General features: G+C 29.7%; 4 long non-coding RNA genes across 5 annotated transcripts; all 4 read right to left on the reverse strand.

The window, feature by feature from the left end:
- Window positions 1-8679, reverse strand: LOC119687596. 2 transcript variants are annotated; one of them, XR_005253206.1, is made up of 4 exons: window positions 8201-8679; window positions 8047-8138; window positions 161-278; window positions 1-82 (listed from the first exon to the last, which is right to left on the reverse strand). It is a non-coding gene; the product is annotated as an uncharacterized LOC119687596 (long non-coding RNA). The 2 variants fall into 2 exon arrangements; XR_005253207.1 differs by lacking the exons at window positions 1-82; window positions 161-278 and adding exons at window positions 7582-7788; window positions 7867-7984.
- Window positions 8680-13226: 4547 nt separating this feature from the next.
- Window positions 13227-14320, reverse strand: LOC119690101. Its single transcript, XR_005253546.1, has 4 exons — window positions 13842-14320; window positions 13688-13779; window positions 13508-13625; window positions 13227-13429 (listed from the first exon to the last, which is right to left on the reverse strand). It is a non-coding gene; the product is annotated as an uncharacterized LOC119690101 (long non-coding RNA).
- Window positions 14321-16430: 2110 nt separating this feature from the next.
- LOC119690028 lies at window positions 16431-17528 on the reverse strand. Its single transcript, XR_005253535.1, has 4 exons — window positions 17050-17528; window positions 16896-16987; window positions 16716-16833; window positions 16431-16637 (listed from the first exon to the last, which is right to left on the reverse strand). It is a non-coding gene; the product is annotated as an uncharacterized LOC119690028 (long non-coding RNA).
- A 2110-nt stretch (window positions 17529-19638) lies between these two features.
- On the reverse strand, window positions 19639-20739 carry LOC119689932. The gene is made up of 4 exons (XR_005253515.1): window positions 20258-20739; window positions 20104-20195; window positions 19924-20041; window positions 19639-19845 (listed from the first exon to the last, which is right to left on the reverse strand). It is a non-coding gene; the product is annotated as an uncharacterized LOC119689932 (long non-coding RNA).
- Window positions 20740-20769: the final 30 nt, after the last annotated feature.

The following is a 20769-nucleotide window of genomic DNA, read 5'->3' on the forward strand; positions in this document are numbered from 1 at the left end:
ATAGGACTAAAACCGATAATATAACCACAGATCCACACATTTAATTATGGTTCGATCCATTAACGTAAAAATGTATTCAAACCTTATTAAAAATCCATGTTTAATTAAAATAAACTGTTAATAAACTGTTTTGTTAAAATAAATGGAGCTTTTTCCTTACCTGGGTACATATACGTATTTTGGATCGCTTCTTCTTATTTTATTTAAGGAATTGGAATAAAAAGGATTTGAGTGGAGCAAGGATTATATGGAGTTTCAAGAGTTGTGACCTTAACCATCTGCGAAATAATTGTTGTAAGAAATCAAATTTTTTGCTTTATGAATATTTCTGAATAATAACGTTAAGAATTATTTAGGAATAGCAGGTGTGGAGATGTGGAAAGTGTTACTGGTTCTACAGACTGGATTCAAGTTTCCACCTTACACTATAGTATAATCTGTAAATAAAGGTTAGTAAGCATAGCTGTCAAAATAGGAAATTTATTTAAAATATATTTACTTTGATGTCCAGTCTAAAAAAGTTGATATTAATGGCATAAGCGTTTTTTCCGCTTCTTGCCGGCCTTGCGCTTTGTTTTTGGCTTAGGACTTAGCTTTGACTTACATACAGGCTTCTTCTTCGTGAGACATTTATTTTTCTTCTTCTTTGCACTAGGGCCACAATCCGGAACAACGTTCTCGGGACTCTTCGCGGTTGGTCTTACCGGTCTAACCGGTCTTATCGGTTGGTAAATCGATTTTTCTTCGGCCGTCAGAGAGTTCCACGCGGCTCTGCCAATTCTAGCAGCCTGAACTGCTGTTAAATGCGAATTGCAGCCCTGGAATGTTTCCAAAAAGTTCAAAAAACGTTTCTCCTCGCTTTGCATATTCGCACCTCGTAGAATAACTTTTTCTTGAAAGAAAAATGAACTTTATAAAAATATATTTAGCGATCTCAAATTCGTAACTAACTCTATACAAAATAAATATGAAATGATATTTTCAAATTCCACAAAAACAAATAATTTTTTCAAATTATTATGAGAATGTGATTTCATTCAAAAATGATAAGAAAAGTTAAGTATAAAATCAGTAGTCGTTCTTTATATTTGTTGTGAATTTTGATATTCGAGGAAGTTAATATGAGAGGAATTTGGTGTAAGTAATGGCATAAATTTACTATTTATAACGGGTCTGTTTATCCAGTAAGGCATATCACTTCACAATCACCACTACTATGCGGAAGGAACTTGGAAAGCAGTGATATTATCAAAGAAAACAAAGCACTGCGATCGAAAAAGATCTATCGTACATAGGCTTGTGTATTTAGGTTTTCTGTAAATCTTAGCAGAGTTTGTGGTTTATTGTTTCATAGCAAACGTTATCAGGAGGCATGTTATCTGGAGGCTCTTCACAGACAAAGGCATTATCTAAACATTTAAAACGAATGCACTCACAAGTTCAGACATCAGTGTCGGATAGGCCTAACTTATTTAAGTGAAATAAGCCCTGACTTATGCTTAGCAAAAGTGATTAGAAGAGCACAATCGGTTACTCTAAGCCGTGATATATAGACATTGATGTGTGTTTCAAATAGGATAAAGAAATAGGTCTCGATAGATTAAGTTTAATACTAGAGTTTATTTATATAAACGAAGAGCATACATAAAACACATGAAGACCTCTGGGTCACAGGGCGAAATAGTAATATATATATAACGAAAGTGAAGACAAGTAACAAATGGTACCAGAAATAGTTTCAAAATTTTTATTGTATTAGCTTCAAATCTTAAATCAGAAGATTAAAATTGTTTGATATAAGTGAATAAGTATTATTGTTTTGAAGACTAATCAAGTAATAATTTAGGCCTGTAATTCAAACAAAACTTCAAATCTGGATAAACTTTAAAATATTAAAAGCTTTATAATTATTATATTTTTTATTGTATTCCTTTTATATTTGAAAATATTTTTTGTTCATTAAATATAAGTATTCAGAATTCCATAATCTTATATCGGAAATATAGGATATTTATTTCCTTGAAAATATTTTTTAAAAAGAATCTTTTGTATTTTGATTAACTGTCCAATTAACCCGTTTCAAAAATTAATTGTGACAAATTTCAGTCAATCTCAACTTTTAGACAATAAAGTATATCAATTAATATAGATTGAAACCCCAACTTCTCTATATGTATTCCAAAATAGCCAGTCCATAGTTAAATTTAGAAAAATGAATCATTTAAAGAAGGTCTGCATAATACAAAAGAGAGAGGAGGATAATGGTCAGGTTAGTTTTTTTAAACCGACTATTAGAAGGGGGACTATGCAATTAATTATTGTGACTTGAAGATTTCAAGTGGCATCAGATTTGTTATACACCACCAAAAATAATTTTTGAATTATTGCGAAAATATTTTAGCTATAATTAAATGCATTCTTAATAAGTAATGACAATAGTCCATCTCGTGTCTATCAATATATACTCGTACTAGTGAAAAACCAAGTACTGAGATCAGAAACAAAAATTACTCGACTCAGTAGACGTTGATATGTTTTTGAATTTACTTGATTTGATATTTCATAAAAATTAAAATATTATCAAATAAGTTTTGTTTTCATTTTCCGTAAAATTTTTTTATAATTTTTTATTTTATATTTTATATAATTTTTAGCATTCATTCATAACAAAATTTTACAAGCTGAAGCTCTAACAATGTCATTTGCAAAAATTTCGATGTTTCTGTTTAAAAAATTGTTCAGGAAGCATGCAACAGAAGTCCTGACCGGCGGTGTACCAAATAAATATCAATACGAGAAGAACGTAGAACTTACTAAACCCATTCCAGTTTGTGCTCAATATCCGACACAATGTATTTCTAGATTCAGCAGAGTTAGGGCAATTACTTCAAAATCTGTTCCCCGTGGATATGGTGGTAGTCCACAACCAACCATGGGGAATGGCGAAACTGCCCGGATTTTGCGCAATTTGTCGTATTACACACACTGAAGTTATCCCTGGTCTGGTGATTGATGTTGTGGCTTGGTGTATTATAGATCTTTACGAGGATTTCGTCATTTAACCATAAACTGAACAACCGGCATTGGTGTTATACAATGTTCGGAGAAATTCTCTTGTCTTCCCTAACGGAGAAAATAGATAACAAGATATAGATGGTGGACGTGGGCGACATGGTTGACATGGTGGACAGAAAAGGATTTATAATACATCACGCAATGATATCAATCGTGTTGCTGCTGGAAAGACTTTCTGGTGTCGTGGATTCAGGCGTGGTACTTTAAGCAGAAATTGTGACTTAGTGGTTATGATTCAAATATTTTTTATGCATTTCTTAGCCTTAACGATGTATGATTTTTAATTTATTTTGCTACATACATATATTATGATCATAATATATAAAAGAATAAAAAGAATTTTTTTACTTATTTCGGCAAAGTATTCGCTTTCTATTTTAGAAAACTTTTTTTTATTATAATAATTTGTTACCGGGCTAATTGGTCAAATTTTAATATAAATAAAAAGACATTAATTTATTATTTATATTTAAAAATCGTTTATATTTTATTTCCGATATTTCGACTATCTTCGATAGTCATCTTCAGGGAAAACTGCACAAAATATAGGATGTTCACATTTTTATAGCGGATTATAAAGAAAAATCATACAATAAATACAATAATAATGATGACAACAAGAGAAAAAACAACAATAAAAATACAAAAGAAAAATTAAAATTATAAAAAAAATTTATAAAAAAAACAAAAAAAGCTTTACAAACATCCTGTGTCATTTGTTTATAATATTCCTGTAAGCCTGAGCACAGTTGTCCGTATCAGTTTTATAATTGAGTCTTATATTCTTGGGCACTTGAAGTATTGAGAGCATTTCTAGAAAGTACCTCTTATTATGGTTCCTTTCTTCATATAAAATTTTTGCCTTGTCAAAATCAGGTTCATGTTTATGCTCCATACAATGCACAGCCAATGCTGTATTGGCTTCAGCACCACTTTTATTTTTTAAACTGTGTTTATGTCCAGCCATCCTTGTCCTAAGCTTATTTTTAGTCGTACCTATATATATTTTGTTACATACATTGTACCCGTCACCTTTACAATTCAGCTGGTACACTACATTAGATTTGTCTTTATTATTAATTTTAGTTTTCGTATTGCTATATAATTTAGCTATTGTGTTTGTTGCCTTATGAGTAATTTTATAACGTTCCTTGTCATATATACTAGAATTCATTATTTGGTTTGACAATTTTGGAACATAATCAATGGATTTATATATTTTTTTGTCATTATTATTGTTAGGTTGGAGCTTTTTAAAGGTCTTATTAAGCATCATATTAATAATCCTTACGGGGAAGTCATTCTTTATTAAAATATCACGCACTATGTTCTTTTGTTCATTATGGAAAATTTTGTCACTCAGTACTAGAACTCTTCTAATAAAATTGGATGCTGTATTTAAAATCACGTGTTTAGGATGATTGGAATTATAGTTAATTAATCTTCCTGACCCAATAATATAAGACTCAATTATAAAACTGATACGGACAACTGTGCTCAGGCTTACAGGAATATTATAAACAAATGACACAGGATGTTTGTAAAGCTTTTTTTGTTTTTTTTTATAAATTTTTTTATAATTTTAATTTTTCTTTTGTATTTTTATTGTTGTTTTTTTTCTCTTGTTATCATCATTATTATTGTATTTATTGTATGATTTTTCTTTATAATCCGCTATAAAAATGTGAACATCCTATATTTTGTGCAGTTTTCCCTGAAGATGACTATCGAAGATAGTCGAAATATCGGAAATAAAATATAAACGATTTTTAAATATAAATAATAAATTAATGTCTTTTTATTTATATTAAAATTTGACCAATTAGGGCCATGTTATGCAGAGTGTCTCGGGCACGGCAAATTACGCTCTTTCGGGCTATGCCGAAAATGCATGTTATGCAGAGTGTCACATCAGTATTGCCAATTTTGTATTTTTACTACTTCTTGGTTGTGCCTAAATTTAAAAGAAAATTTAGATATGCTCACTTTTAATTTGCCACCAAAAATAGCTCGCATGAAAAAACTCATAGATGCTGTAATAATGTTAATTTATTATTATATTATCTTATAATAATTGTACACAGTACTTACGCCTTTCTTTAAAATCGGAAAGTGTAATAATTATCTTATTAGCGATTTATAAAAAAAATGCTGTGTTGCTTACTGCCATTTTTTCTCCAAAACGTACTAGAATTGTAGTAGTTTGCTCCTTAAAGGCTCAAATTTTGAAATTTATTACTAAACAACACTGTTTTGCCTTAGTGCCGGGGCACAAATACGCCGGCTCTCATGCCGGAGTTTGAACGGCCATATTTTTTTTTCTCTCATTCTCAAATTTAAAATTTGCATTGAAAACAACAACAATTGTACTCATGCCCTGCCCGAGACACTCTGCATAACATGGCCCTTAGCCCGGTAACAAATTATTATAATAATAATTTTTGGTCACAAATATAAGTATTTAATATTTATAAACTTTTTTTTATATATAATTATTCGTAAATAATTTTTTAAGACCACAAGTATCACAGGTTGAACTCTATTCTGCCAAATTTGAAGCTCAGAGTCAGTGTTCATTAGTCAACTGATCTAATTTGTTCAATTGATTGACCTTTACGTCCTAACTGTTCTGACATAGAGTTCTGTTAATTTGCTGTGAAAGCTATGGAAGCTGTAAATGTTTATACCAGCTGTAAAACAGTTGAATTAATGAATTTTTGTAGTTATATTATATATGTATATTATTAATTACAGTTAATTTTAATTGTTAAATTTTAATACTATTCTTTTATAGAGGCATGAATTCATATTTGAGTCTTGTGTATAGAACCCAATCTAGGATCGTAATAGAAAGAAAGTCATACTAATGTTATTCTACGATTCGCCCGTTCGATATGAAGTTAATTAATTTTGATTATTTAAACATAATAAAATTATTTATATATGAAATTACTCATTTGTTATAAATAATTTTAAATATGGAACTATAATATTCATATCAGTTTTAGTGGTTAAAGTATTTATTTCTTTCAGGACTTTCATCGGGTAAACCGAATGAGTCAGTATAGATTTCAAAACTTATATTATTATCAACAAGTTAAATACTTTTGAAATAATTCATTTATTGAAATTCAAATCTCAGCTAAATACATGATACCTTGGATATTATCTGTCACTGAAATAGTGGTGCCAAATCAGTACACATTATGAACAACCATTAATAAGAACTTCAAAAAAAATATAAATCAAAGAAAATAAATTTGGACTCATAAAATACGAATATAATATGGAACATTTAAATATAACATATATACAAGTATATCTCAGAATCAACCCAAGTTCGGCATATTGCGTAGTGGTGAACGTTGTTCAAAGCAACCAATTTTACTAAAATTTATTGTTTCATTAATTCATCACTACTTTTATTGTAGTTCTTTTATTTTAGTTAATGAATTCATTAATGAATGAATGAAATAAATATAACATCTAAATAAACTTTTCATTTACAATTTATAAACAATTCCCATAAGATATATATCTCGAATCAGATAATAACATATCTAACAGTAATAAATGATAAATAACAGTCGCCATTTGATGGCATATTTACTAAATTAAAGTTTAGTTAGTTGTAGTTATCAAAGTTATTAAATAACGTTTGCCTGTTATTAATCGTTAATACTGAAATGAAAATAGAAAGACGTTTTTGCTATGCAGCAGAATTATCTAGAACTCCAACGCTTGTTTCATTCTGAGCACTTGTAATGGTACTGAAATTACATAGTCTACAATATGTATCTTTGAATGGATATCTTAAGAACCAAGCTACAGCGAAATACATATAACTTACTGGACAAAAATGATCAAAATGCTGGTTGTCACAAAAATCTGTTATCGCTATACGACATTGGAGAAATCAAATTCGGTTTAACATTAATTTGATCTGAATTGTTATACCAAAAATAATGATTGATATAATGTTTCATATCTTATAATTGTATTCATTATAATTTATTTATATAAATAATATATGAAACACTTCTTATCACGTTTTAAGCCATTATAAGTTTTGCAAGTTTTTTGGATGGTCACTTTATTTGGGATTTTGTCTAAGTCGGCTGTGCTTTTGAAAGCATTGGAAAAGTGGAGCTTATATTAACACTTCGAGCTTTATTGAGCTTACTGCCAATTTCATTCCAATAACATCAAACTGTAAGCAAAGAACGTAAATAAACGCGAAGACCGTATTATAATACAATACGGTTTTTGGTGTTCAAATCGAGGCGCCTAAACTTTATCCTGAGAGGATTCTAAAATTTCAATAACAACTTAAATAACTTAAGCTAATTAACATTAAAAACACAAAACTATAAGCTCTGTAGCTCTATAGCTCTGTAAACGCATAATAAACATAAATAACTTCCAGTGAGATAAAATATCTGAACTAAAAATTTATTTCGCTAGAATCCACAATAAAACCCAAAATGTTTGTTAAGGAAAATCTTTATTTCTATTTACAAACAAATATTTATACTACTAAATAATTTATCATTTTCCATTGCCTTTGATAGATTCTTACTTATAGACAATTTCGTTTCCAAATAGTGGCTTCGTACAGTAATAATTTTTACATAGGACTAAAACCGATAATATAACCACAGATCCACACATTTAATTATGGTTCGATCCATTAACGTAAAAATGTATTCAAACCTTATTAAAAATCCATGTTTAATTAAAATAAACTGTTAATAAACTGTTTTGTTAAAATAAATGGAGCTTTTTCCTTACCTGGGTACATATACGTATTTTGGATCGCTTCTTCTTATTTTATTTAAGGAATTGGAATAAAAAGGATTTGAGTGGAGCAAGGATTATATGGAGTTTCAAGAGTTGTGACCTTAACCAACTGCGAAATAATTGTTGTAAGAAATCAAATTTTTTGCTTTATGAATATTTCTGAATAATTACGTTAAGAATTATTTAGGAATAGCACGAGATGTGGAAATTGTTACTGGTTCTACAGACTGGATTCAAGTTTCCACCTTACACAATAGTATAATCTGTAAATAAAGGTTAGTAAGCATAGCTGTCAAAATAGGAAATTTATTTGAAATATATTTACTTTGATGTCCAGTCTAAAAAAGTTGATATTAATGGCATAAGCGTTTTTTCCGCTTCTTGCCGGCCTTGCGCTTTGTTTTTGGCTTAGGACTTAGCTTTGACTTACATACAGGCTTCTTCTTCGTGAGACATTTATTTTTCTTCTTCTTTGCACTAGGGCCACAATCCGGAACAACGTTCTCGGGACTCTTCGCGGTTGGTCTTACCGGTCTAACCGGTCTTATCGGTTGGTAAATCGATTTTTCTTCGGCCGTCAGAGAGTTCCACGCGGCTCTGCCAATTCTAGCAGCCTGAACTGCTGTTAAATGCGAATTGCAGCCCTGGAATGTTTCCAAAAAGTTCAAAAAACGTTTCTCCTCGCTTTGCATATTCGCACCTCGTAGAATAACTTTTTCTTGAAAGAAAAATGAACTTTATAAAAATATATTTAGCGATCTCAAATTCGTAACTAACTCTATACAAAATAAATATGAAATGATATTTTCAAATTCCACAAAAACAAATAATTTTTTCAAATTATTATGAGAATGTGATTTCATTCAAAAATGATAAGAAAAGTTAAGTATAAAATCAGTAGTCGTTCTTTATATTTGTTGTGAATTTTGATATTCGAGGAAGTTAATATGAGAGGAATTTGGTGTAAGTAATGGCATAAATTTACTATTTATAACGGGTCTGTTTATCCAGTAAGGCATATCACTTCACAATCACCACTACTATGCGGAAGGAACTTGGAAAGCAGTGATATTATCAAAGAAAACAAAGCACTGCGATCGAAAAAGATCTATCGTACATAGGCTTGTGTATTTAGGTTTTCTGTAAATCTTAGCAGAGTTTGTGGTTTATTGTTTCATAGCAAACGTTATCAGGAGGCATGTTATCTGGAGGCTCTTCACAGACAAAGGCATTATCTAAACATTTAAAACGAATGCACTCACAAGTTCAGACATCAGTGTCGGATAGGCCTAACTTATTTAAGTGAAATAAGCCCTGACTTATGCTTAGCAAAAGTGATTAGAAGAGCACAATCGGTTACTCTAAGCCGTGATATATAGACATTGATGTGTGTTTCAAATAGGATAAAGAAATAGGTCTCGATAGATTAAGTTTAATACTAGAGTTTATTTATGTAAACGAAGAGCATACATAAAATACATGAAGACCTCTGGGTCACAGGGCGAAATAGTAATATATATATAACGAAAGTGAAGACAAGTAACAAATGGTACCAGAAATAGTTTCAAAATTTTTATTGTATTAGCTTCAAATCTTAAATCAGAAGATTAAAAATGTTTGATATAAGTGAATAAGTATTATTGTTTTGAAAACTAATCAAGTAATAATTTAGGCCTGTAATTCAAACAAAACTTCAAATCTGGATAAACTTTAAAATATTAAAAAGCTTTATAATTATTATATTTTTTATTGTATTCCTTTTATATTTGAAAATATTTTTTGTTCATTAAATATAAGTATTCAGAATTCCATAATAATAATAATCTTATATCGGAAATATAGGATATTTATTTCCTTGAAAATATTTTTTAAAAAGAATCTTTTGTATTTTGATTAACTGTCCAATTAACCCGTTTCACAAATTAATTGTGACAAATTTCAGTCAATCTCAACTTTTAGACAATAAAGTTTATCAATTAATATAGATTGAAACCCCAACTTCTCTATATGTATTCCAAAATAGCCAGTCCATAGTTAAATTTAGAAAAATGAATCATTTAAAGAAGGTCTGCATAATACAAAAGAGAGAGGAGGATAATGGTCAGGTTAGTTTTTTTAAACCGACTATCAGAAGGGGGACTATGCAATTAATTATTGTGACTTGAAGATTTCAAGTGGCATCAGATTTGTTATACACCACCAAAAATAATTTTTGAATTATTGCGAAAATATTTTAGCTATAATTAAATACAATCTTAATAAATAATGACAATAGTCCATCTCGTGTCTATCAATATATACTCGTACCAGTGAAAAACCAAGTACTGAGATCAGAAACAAAAATTACTCGACTCAGTAGACGTTGATATGTTTTTGAATTTACTTGATTTGATATTTCATAAAAATTAAAATATTATCAAATAAGTTTTGTTTTCATTTTCCGTAAAATTTTTTTATAATTTTTTATTTTATATTTTATATAATTTTTAGCATTCATTCATAACAAAATTTTACAAGCTGAAGCTCTAACAATGTCATTTGCAAAAATTTCGATGTTTCTGTTTAAAAAATTGTTCAGGAAGCATGCAACAGAAGTCCTGACCGGCGGTGTACCAAATAAATATCAATACGAGAAGAACGTAGAACTTACTAAACCCATTCCAGTTTGTGCTCAATATCCGACACAATGTATTTCTAGATTCAGCAGAGTTAGGGCAATTACTTCAAAATCTGTTCCCCGTGGATATGGTGGTAGTCCACAACCAACCATGGGGAATGGCGAAACTGCCCGGATTTTGCGCAATTTGTCGTATTACACACACTGAAGTTATCCCTGGTCTGGTGATTGATGTTGTGGCTTGGTGTATTATAGATCTTTACGAGGATTCCGTCATTTAACCATAAACTGAATAACCGACATTGGTGTTACACAATGTTCGGAGAAATCTCTTGTCTTCCCTAACGGAGAAAATAGATAACAACATGTAGATGGTGGACGTGGGCGACATGGTTGACATGGTGGACAGAAAAGGATTTATAATACATCACGCAATGACATCAATCGTGTTGCTGCTGGAAAGACTTTCTGGTGTCGTGGCTTCAGGCGTGGTACTTTAAGCAGAAATTGTGACTTAGTGGTTATGATTCAAATATTTTTTATGCATTACTTAGCCTCAACGATGTATGATTTTTAATTTATTTTGCTACATACATATATTATGATCATAATATATAAAAGAATAAAAAGAATTTTTTTACTTATTTCGGCAAAGTATTCGCTTTCTATTTTAGAAAACTTTTTTTTATATATAATTATTCGTAAATAATTTTTTAAGACCACAAGTATCATAGCTTGAACTCTATTCTGCCAAATTTGAAGCTCAGAGTCAGTGTTCATTAGTCAACTGATCTAATTTGTTCAATTGATTGACCTTTACGTCCTAACTGTTCTGACATAGAGTTCTGCTAATTTGCTGTGAAAGCTATGGAAGCTGTAAATGTTTATACCAGCTGTAAAACAGTTGAATTAATGAATTTTTGTAGTTATATTATATATTTATATTATTAATTACAGTTAATTTTAATTGTTAAATTTTAATACTATTCTTTTATAGAGGCATGAATTCATATTTGAGTCTTGTGTATAGAACCCAATCTAGGATCGTAATAGAAAGAAAGAAAGAAAGAATAGAAAGAAAGTCATACTAATGTTATTCTACGATTCGCCCGTTCGATATGAAGTTAATTAATTTCGATTATTTAAACATAATAAAATTATTTATATATGAAATTACTCATTTGTTATAAATAAGTTTAAATATGGAACTATAATATTCATATCAGTTTTAGTGGTTAAAGTATTTATTTCTTTCAGGACTTTCATCGGGTAAACCGAATGTGTCAGTATAGATTTCAAAAGTTATATTATTATCAACAAGTTAAATACTTTTGAAATAATTCATTTATTAAAATTCAAATCTCAGCTAAATACATGATACCTTGGATATTATCTGTCACTGAAATAGTGGTGCCAAATCAGTACACATTATGAACAACCATTAATAAGAACTTCAAAAAAAATATAAATCAAAGAAAATAAATTTGGACTCATAAAATACGAATATAATATGGAACATTTAAATATAACATATATACAAGTATATCTCAGAATCAACCCAAGTTCGGCATATTGCGTAGTGGTGAACGTTGTTCAAAGCAACCAATTTTACTAAAATTTATTGTTTCATTCATTCATCACTACTTTTATTGTAGTTCTTTTATTTTAGTTAATGAATTCATTAATGAATGAATGAAATAAATATAACATCTAAATAAACTTTTCATTTACAATTTATAAACAATTCCCATAAGATATATATCTCGAAGCAGTAAATAATACATCTAACAGTAATAAATGATAACTAACAGTCGCCATTTGATGGCATATTTACTAAATTAAAGTTTAGTTAGTTGTAGTTATCAAAGTTCTTAAATAACGTTTGCCTGTCATTAAACGTTAATACTGAAATGAAAATAGAAAGACGTTTTTGCTATGCAGCAGAATTATCTAGAACTCCAACGCTTGTTTCATTCTGAGCACTTGTAATGGTACTGAAATTACATAGTCTACAATATGTATCTTTGAATGGATATCTTAAGAACCAAGCTACAGCGAAATACATATAACTTACTGGACAAAAATGATCAAAATGCTGGTTGTCACAAAAATCTGTTATCGTTATACGACATTGGAGAAATCAAATTCGGTTTAACATTAATTTGATCTGAATTGTTATACCAAAAATAATGATTGATATAATGTTTCATATCTTATAATTGTATTCATTATAATTTATTTATATAAATAATATATGAAACACTTCTTATCACGTTTTAAGCCATTATAAGTTTTGCAAGTTTTTTGGATGGTCACTTTATTTGGGATTTTGTCTAAGTCGGCTGTGCTTTTGAAAGCATTGGAAAAGTGGAGCTTATATTAACACTTCGAGCTTTATTGAGCTTACTGCCAATTTCATTCCAATAACATCAAACTGTAAGCAAAGAACGTAAATAAACGCGAAGACCGTATTATATTACAATACGGTCTTTGGTGTTCAAATCGAGGCGCCTAAACTTTATCCTGAGAGGATTCTAAAATTTCAATAACAACTTAAATAACTTAAGCTAATTAACATTAAAAACACAAAACTATAAGCTCTGTAGCTCTATAGCTCTGTAAACGCATAATAAACATAAATAACTTCCAGTGAGATAAAATATCTGAACTAAAAATTTATTTCGCTAGAATCCACAATAAAACCCAAAATGTTTGTTAAGGAAAATCTTTATTTCTATTTACAAACAAATATTTATACTACTAAATAATTTATCATTTTCCATTGCCTTTGATAGATTCTTACTTATAGACAATTTCGTTTCCAAATAGTGGCTTCGTACAGTAATAATTTTTACATAGGACTAAAACCGATAATATAACCACAGATCCACACATTTAATTATGGTTCGATCCATTAACGTAAAAATGTATTCAAACCTTATTAAAAATCCATGTTTAATTAAAATAAACTGTTAATAAACTGTTTTGTTAAAATAAATGGAGCTTTTTCCTTACCTGGGTACATATACGTATTTTGGATCGCTTCTTCTTATTTTATTTAAGGAATTGGAATAAAAAGGATTTGAGTGGAGCAAGGATTATATGGAGTTTCAAGAGTTGTGACCTTAACCATCTGCGAAATAATTGTTGTAAGAAATCAAATTTTTTGCTTTATGAATATTTCTGAATAATTACGTTAAGAATTATTTAGGAATAGCACGAGATGTGGAAATTGTTACTGGTTCTACAGACTGGATTCAAGTTTCCACCTTACACAATAGTATAATCTGTAAATAAAGGTTAGTAAGCATAGCTGTCAAAATAGGAAATTTATTTGAAATATATTTACTTTGATGTCCAGTCTAAAAAAGTTGATATTAATGGCATAAGCGTTTTTTCCGCTTCTTGCCGGCCTTGCGCTTTGTTTTTGGCTTAGGACTTAGCTTTGACTTACATACAGGCTTCTTCTTCGTGAGACATTTATTTTTCTTCTTCTTTGCACTAGGGCCACAATCCGGAACAACGTTCTCGGGACTCTTCGCGGTTGGTCTTACCGGTCTAACCGGTCTTATCGGTTGGTAAATCGATTTTTCTTCGGCCGTCAGAGAGTTCCACGCGGCTCTGCCAATTCTAGCAGCCTGAACTGCTGTTAAATGCGAATTGCAGCCCTGGAATGTTTCCAAAAAGTTCAAAAAACGTTTCTCCTCGCTTTGCATATTCGCACCTCGTAGAATAACTTTTTCTTGAAAGAAAAATGAACTTTATAAAAATATATTTAGCGATCTCAAATTCGTAACTAACTCTATACAAAATAAATATGAAATGATATTTTCAAATTCCACAAAAACAAATAATTTTTTCAAATTATTATGAGAATGTGATTTCATTCAAAAATGATAAGAAAAGTTAAGTATAAAATCAGTAGTCGTTCTTTATATTTGTTGTGAATTTTGATATTCGAGGAAGTTAATATGAGAGGAATTTGGTGTAAGTAATGGCATAAATTTACTATTTATAACGGGTCTGTTTATCCAGTAAGGCATATCACTTCACAATCACCACTACTATGCGGAAGGAACTTGGAAAGCAGTGATATTATCAAAGAAAACAAAGCACTGCGATCGAAAAAGATCTATCGTACATAGGCTTGTGTATTTAGGTTTTCTGTAAATCTTAGCAGAGTTTGTGGTTTATTGTTTCATAGCAAACGTTATCAGGAGGCATGTTATCTGAAGGCTCTTCACAGACAAAGGCATTATCTAAAGATACAAAGGCTTCATAGAAAGAAAGTCATACTAATGTTATTCTACGATTCGCCCGTTCGATATGAAGTTAATTAATTTCGATTATTTAAACATAATAAAATTATTTATATATGAAATTACTCATTTGTTATAAATAAGTTTAAATATGGAACTATAATATTCATATCAGTTTTAGTGGTTAAAGTATTTATTTCTTTCAGGACTTTCATCGGGTAAACCGAATGTGTCAGTATAGATTTCAAAAGTTATATTATTATCAACAAGTTAAATACTTTTGAAATAATTCATTTATTAAAATTCAAATCTCAGCTAAATACATGATACCTTGGATATTATCTGTCACTGAAATAGTGGTGCCAAATCAGTACACATTATGAACAACCATTAATAAGAACTTCAAAAAAAATATAAATCAAAGAAAATAAATTTGGACTCATAAAATACGAATATAATATGGAACATTTAAATATAACATATATACAAGTATATCTCAGAATCAACCCAAGTTCGGCATATTGCGTAGTGGTGAACGTTGTTCAAAGCAACCAATTTTACTAAAATTTATTGTTTCATTCATTCATCACTACTTTTATTGTAGTTCTTTTATTTTAGTTAATGAATTCATTAATGAATGAATGAAATAAATATAACATCTAAATAAACTTTTCATTTACAATTTATAAACAATTCCCATAAGATATATATCTCGAATCAGTAAATAATACATCTAACAGTAATAAATGATAACTAACAGTCGCCATTTGATGGCATATTTACTAAATTAAAGTTTAGTTAGTTGTAGTTATCAAAGTTCTTAAATAACGTTTGCCTGTCATTAAACGTTAATACTGAAATGAAAATAGAAAGACGTTTTTGCTATGCAGCAGAATTATCTAGAACTCCAACGCTTGTTTCATTCTGAGCACTTGTAATGGTACTGAAATTACATAGTCTACAATATGTATCTTTGAATGGATATCTTAAGAACCAAGCTACAGCGAAATACATATAACTTACTGGACAAAAATGATCAAAATGCTGGTTGTCACAAAAATCTGTTATCGTTATACGACATTGGAGAAATCAAATTCGGTTTAACATTAATTTGATCTGAATTGTTATACCAAAAATAATGATTGATATAATGTTTCATATCTTATAATTGTATTCATTATAATTTATTTATATAAATAATATATGAAACACTTCTTATCACGTTTTAAGCCATTATAAGTTTTGCAAGTTTTTTGGATGGTCACTTTATTTGGGATTTTGTCTAAGTCGGCTGTGCTTTTGAAAGCATTGGAAAAGTAGAGCTTATATTAACACTTCGAGCTTTATTGAGCTTACTGCCAATTTCATTCCAATAACATCAAACTGTAAGCAAAGAACGTAAATAAACGCGAAGACCGTATTATAATACAATACGGTCTTTGGTGTTCAAATCGAAGCGCCTAAACTTTATCCTGAGAGGATTCTAAAATTTCAATAACAACTTAAATAACTTAAGCTAATTAACATTAAAAACACAAAACTATAAGCTCTGTAGCTCTATAGCTCTGTAAACGCATAATAAACATAAATAACTTCCAGTGAGATAAAATATCTGAACTAAAAATTTATTTCGCTAGAATCCACAATAAAACCCAAAATGTTTGTTAAGGAAAATCTTTATTTCTATTTACAAACAAATATTTATACTACTAAATAATTTATCATTTTCCATTGCCTTTGATAGATTCTTACTTATAGACAATTTCGTTTCCAAATAGTGGCTTCGTACAGTAATAATTTTTACATAGGACTAAAACCGATAATATAACCACAGATCCACACATTTAATTATGGTTCGATCCATTAACGTAAAAATGTATTCAAACCTTATTAAAAATCCATGTTTAATTAAAATAAACTGTTAATAAACTGTTTTGTTAAAATAAATGGAGCTTTTTCCTTACCTGGGTACATATACGTATTTTGGATCGCTTCTTCTTATTTTATTTAAGGAATTGGAATAAAAAGGATTTGAGTGGAGCAAGGATTATATGGAGTTTCAAGAGTTGTGACCTTAACCAACTGCGAAATAATTGTTGTAAGAAATCAAATTTTTTGCTTTATGAATATTTCTGAATAATTACGTTAAGAATTATTTAGGAATAGCACGAGATGTGGAAATTGTTACTGGTTCTACAGACTGGATTCAAGTTTCCACCTTACACAATAGTATAATCTGTAAATAAAGGTTAGTAAGCATAGCTGTCAAAATAGGAAATTTATTTGAAATATATTTACTTTGATGTCCAGTCTAAAAAAGTTGATATTAATGGCATAAGCGTTTTTTCCGCTTCTTGCCGGCCTTGCGCTTTGTTTTTGGCTTAGGACTTAGCTTTGACTTACATACAGGCTTCTTCTTCGTGAGACATTTATTTTTCTTCTTCTTTGCACTAGGGCCACAATCCGGAACAACGTTCTCGGGACTCTTCGCGGTTGGTCTTACCGGTCTAACCGGTCTTATCGGTTGGTAAATCGATTTTTCTTCGGCCGTCAGAGAGTTCCACGCGGCTCTGCCAATTCTAGCAGCCTGAACTGCTGTTAAATGCGAATTGCAGCCCTGGAATGTTTCCAAAAAGTTCAAAAAACGTTTCTCCTCGCTTTGCATATTCGCACCTCGTAGAATAACTTTTTCTTGAAAGAAAAATGAACTTTATAAAAATATATTTAGCGATCTCAAATTCGTAACTAACTCTATACAAAATAAATATGAAATGATATTTTCAAATTCCACAAAAACAAATAATTTTTTCAAATTATTATGAGAATGTGATTTCATTCAAAAATGATAAGAAAAGTTAAGTATAAAATCAGTAGTCGTTCTTTATATTTGTTGTGAATTTTGATATTCGAGGAAGTTAATATGAGAGGAATTTGGTGTAAGTAATGGCATAAATTTACTATTTATAACGGGTCTGTTTATCCAGTAAGGCATATCACTTCACAATCACCACTACTATGCGGAAGGAACTTGGAAAGCAGTGATATTATCAAAGAAAACAAAGCACTGCGATCGAAAAAGATCTATCGTACATAGGCTTGTGTATTTAGGTTTTCTGTAAATCTTAGCAGAGTTTGTGGTTTATTGTTTCATAGCAAACGTTATCAGGAGGCATGTTATCTGAAGGCTCTTCACAGACAAAGGCATTATCTAAAGATACAAAGGCTTCATAGAAAGAAAGTCATACTAATGTTATTCTACGATTCGCCCGTTCGATATGAAGTTAATTAATTTCGATTATTTAAACATAATAAAATTATTTATATATGAAATTACTCATTTGTTATAAATAAGTTTAAATATGGAACTATAATATTCATATCAGTTTTAGTGGTTAAAGTATTTATTTCTTTCAGGACTTTCATCGGGTAAACCGAATGTGTCAGTATAGATTTCAAAAGTTATATTATTATCAACAAGTTAAATACTTTTGAAATAATTCATTTATTAAAATTCAAATCTCAGCTAAATACATGATACCTTGGATATTATCTGTCACTGAAATAGTGGTGCCAAATCAGTACACATTATGAACAACCATTAATAAGAACTTCAAAAAAAATATAAATCAAAGAAAATAAATTTGGACTCATAAAATACGAATATAATATGGAACATTTAAATATAACATATATACAAGTATATCTCAGAATCAACCCAAGTTCGGCATATTGCGTAGTGGTGAACGTTGTTCAAAGCAACCAATTTTACTAAAATTTATTGTTTCATTCATTCATCACTACTTTTATTGTAGTTCTTTTATTTTAGTTAATGAATTCATTAATGAATGAATGAAATAAATATAACATCTAAATAAACTTTTCATTTACAATTTATAAACAATTCCCATAAGATATATATCTCGAATCAGTAAATAATACATCTAACAGTAATAAATGATAACTAACAGTCGCCATTTGATGGCATATTTACTAAATTAAAGTTTAGTTAGTTGTAGTTATCAAAGTTCTTAAATAACGTTTGCCTGTCATTAAACGTTAATACTGAAATGAAAATAGAAAGACGTTTTTGCTATGCAGCAGAATTATCTAGAACTCCAACGCTTGTTTCATTCTGAGCACTTGTAATGGTACTGAAATTACATAGTCTACAATATGTATCTTTGAATGGATATCTTAAGAACCAAGCTACAGCGAAATACATATAACTTACTGGACAAAAATGATCAAAATGCTGGTTGTCACAAAAATCTGTTATCGTTATACGACATTGGAGAAATCAAATTCGGTTTAACATTAATTTGATCTGAATTGTTATACCAAAAATAATGATTGATATAATGTTTCATATCTTATAATTGTATTCATTATAATTTATTTATATAAATAATATATGAAACACTTCTTATCACGTTTTAAGCCATTATAAGTTTTGCAAGTTTTTTGGATGGTCACTTTATTTGGGATTTTGTCTAAGTCGGCTGTGCTTTTGAAAGCATTGGAAAAGTGGAGCTTATATTAACACTTCGAGCTTTATTGAGCTTACTGCCAATTTCATTCCAATAACATCAAACTGTAAGCAAAGAACGTAAATAAACGCGAAGACCGTATTATAATACAATACGGTTTTTGGTGTTCAAATCGAGGCGCCTAAACTTTATCCTGAGAGGATTCTAAAATTTCAATAACAACTTAAATAACTTAAGCTAATTAACATTAAAAACACAAAACTATAAGCTCTGTAGCTCTATAGCTCTGTAAACGCATAATAAACATAAATAACTTCCAGTGAGATAAAATATCTGAACTAAAAATTTATTTCGCTAGAATCCACAATAAAACCCAAAATGTTTGTTAAGGAAAATCTTTATTTCTATTTACAAACAAATATTTATACTACTAAATAATTTATCATTTTCCATTGCCTTTGATAGATTCTTACTTATAGACAATTTCGTTTCCAAATAGTGGCTTCGTACAGTAATAATTTTTACATAGGACTAAAACCGATAATATAACCACAGATCCACACATTTAATTATGGTTCGATCCATTAACGTAAAAATGTATTCAAACCTTATTAAAAATCCATGTTTAATTAAAATAAACTGTTAATAAACTGTTTTGTTAAAATAAATGGAGCTTTTTCCTTACCTGGGTACATATACGTATTTTGGATCGCTTCTTCTTATTTTATTTAAGGAATTGGAATAAAAAGGATTTGAGTGGAGCAAGGATTATATGGAGTTTCAAGAGTTGTGACCTTAACCAACTGCGAAATAATTGTTGTAAGAAATCAAATTTTTTGCTTTATGAATATTTCTGAATAATTACGTTAAGAATTATTTAGGAATAGCACGAGATGTGGAAATTGTTACTGGTTCTACAGACTGGATTCAAGTTTCCACCTTACACAATAGTATAATCTGTAAATAAAGGTTAGTAAGCATAGCTGTCAAAATAGGAAATTTATTTGAAATATATTTACTTTGATGTCCAGTCTAAAAAAGTTGATATTAATGGCATAAGCGTTTTTTCCGCTTCTTGCCGGCCTTGCGCTTTGTTTTTGGCTTAGGGCTCAGCTTTGACTTACATACAGGCTTCTTCTTCTTCGTGAGACATTTATTTTTCTTCTTCTTTGCACTAGGGCCACAATCCGGAACAACGTTCTCGGGACTCTTCGCGGTTGGTCTTCCCGGTCTTACCGGTCTTACTGGTTGGTAAATCGATTTTTCTTCGGCCGTCAGAGAGTCCCACGCGGCTCTGCCAATTCTAGCAGCCTGAACTGCTGTTAAATGCGAATTGCAGCCCTGGAATGTTTCCAAAAAGTTCAAAAAACGTTTCTCCTCGCTTTGCATATTCGCACCTCGTAGAATAACTTTTTCTTGAAAGAAAAATGAACTTTATAAAAATATATTTAGCGATCTCAAATTCGTAACTAACTCTATACAAAATAAATATGAAATGATATTTTCAAATTCCACAAAAACAAATAATTTT

Source organism: Teleopsis dalmanni, chromosome X (genome assembly GCF_002237135.1).
Source record: "Teleopsis dalmanni isolate 2A chromosome X, ASM223713v2, whole genome shotgun sequence".
Lineage (NCBI taxonomy): Eukaryota > Metazoa > Arthropoda > Insecta > Diptera > Diopsidae > Teleopsis > Teleopsis dalmanni.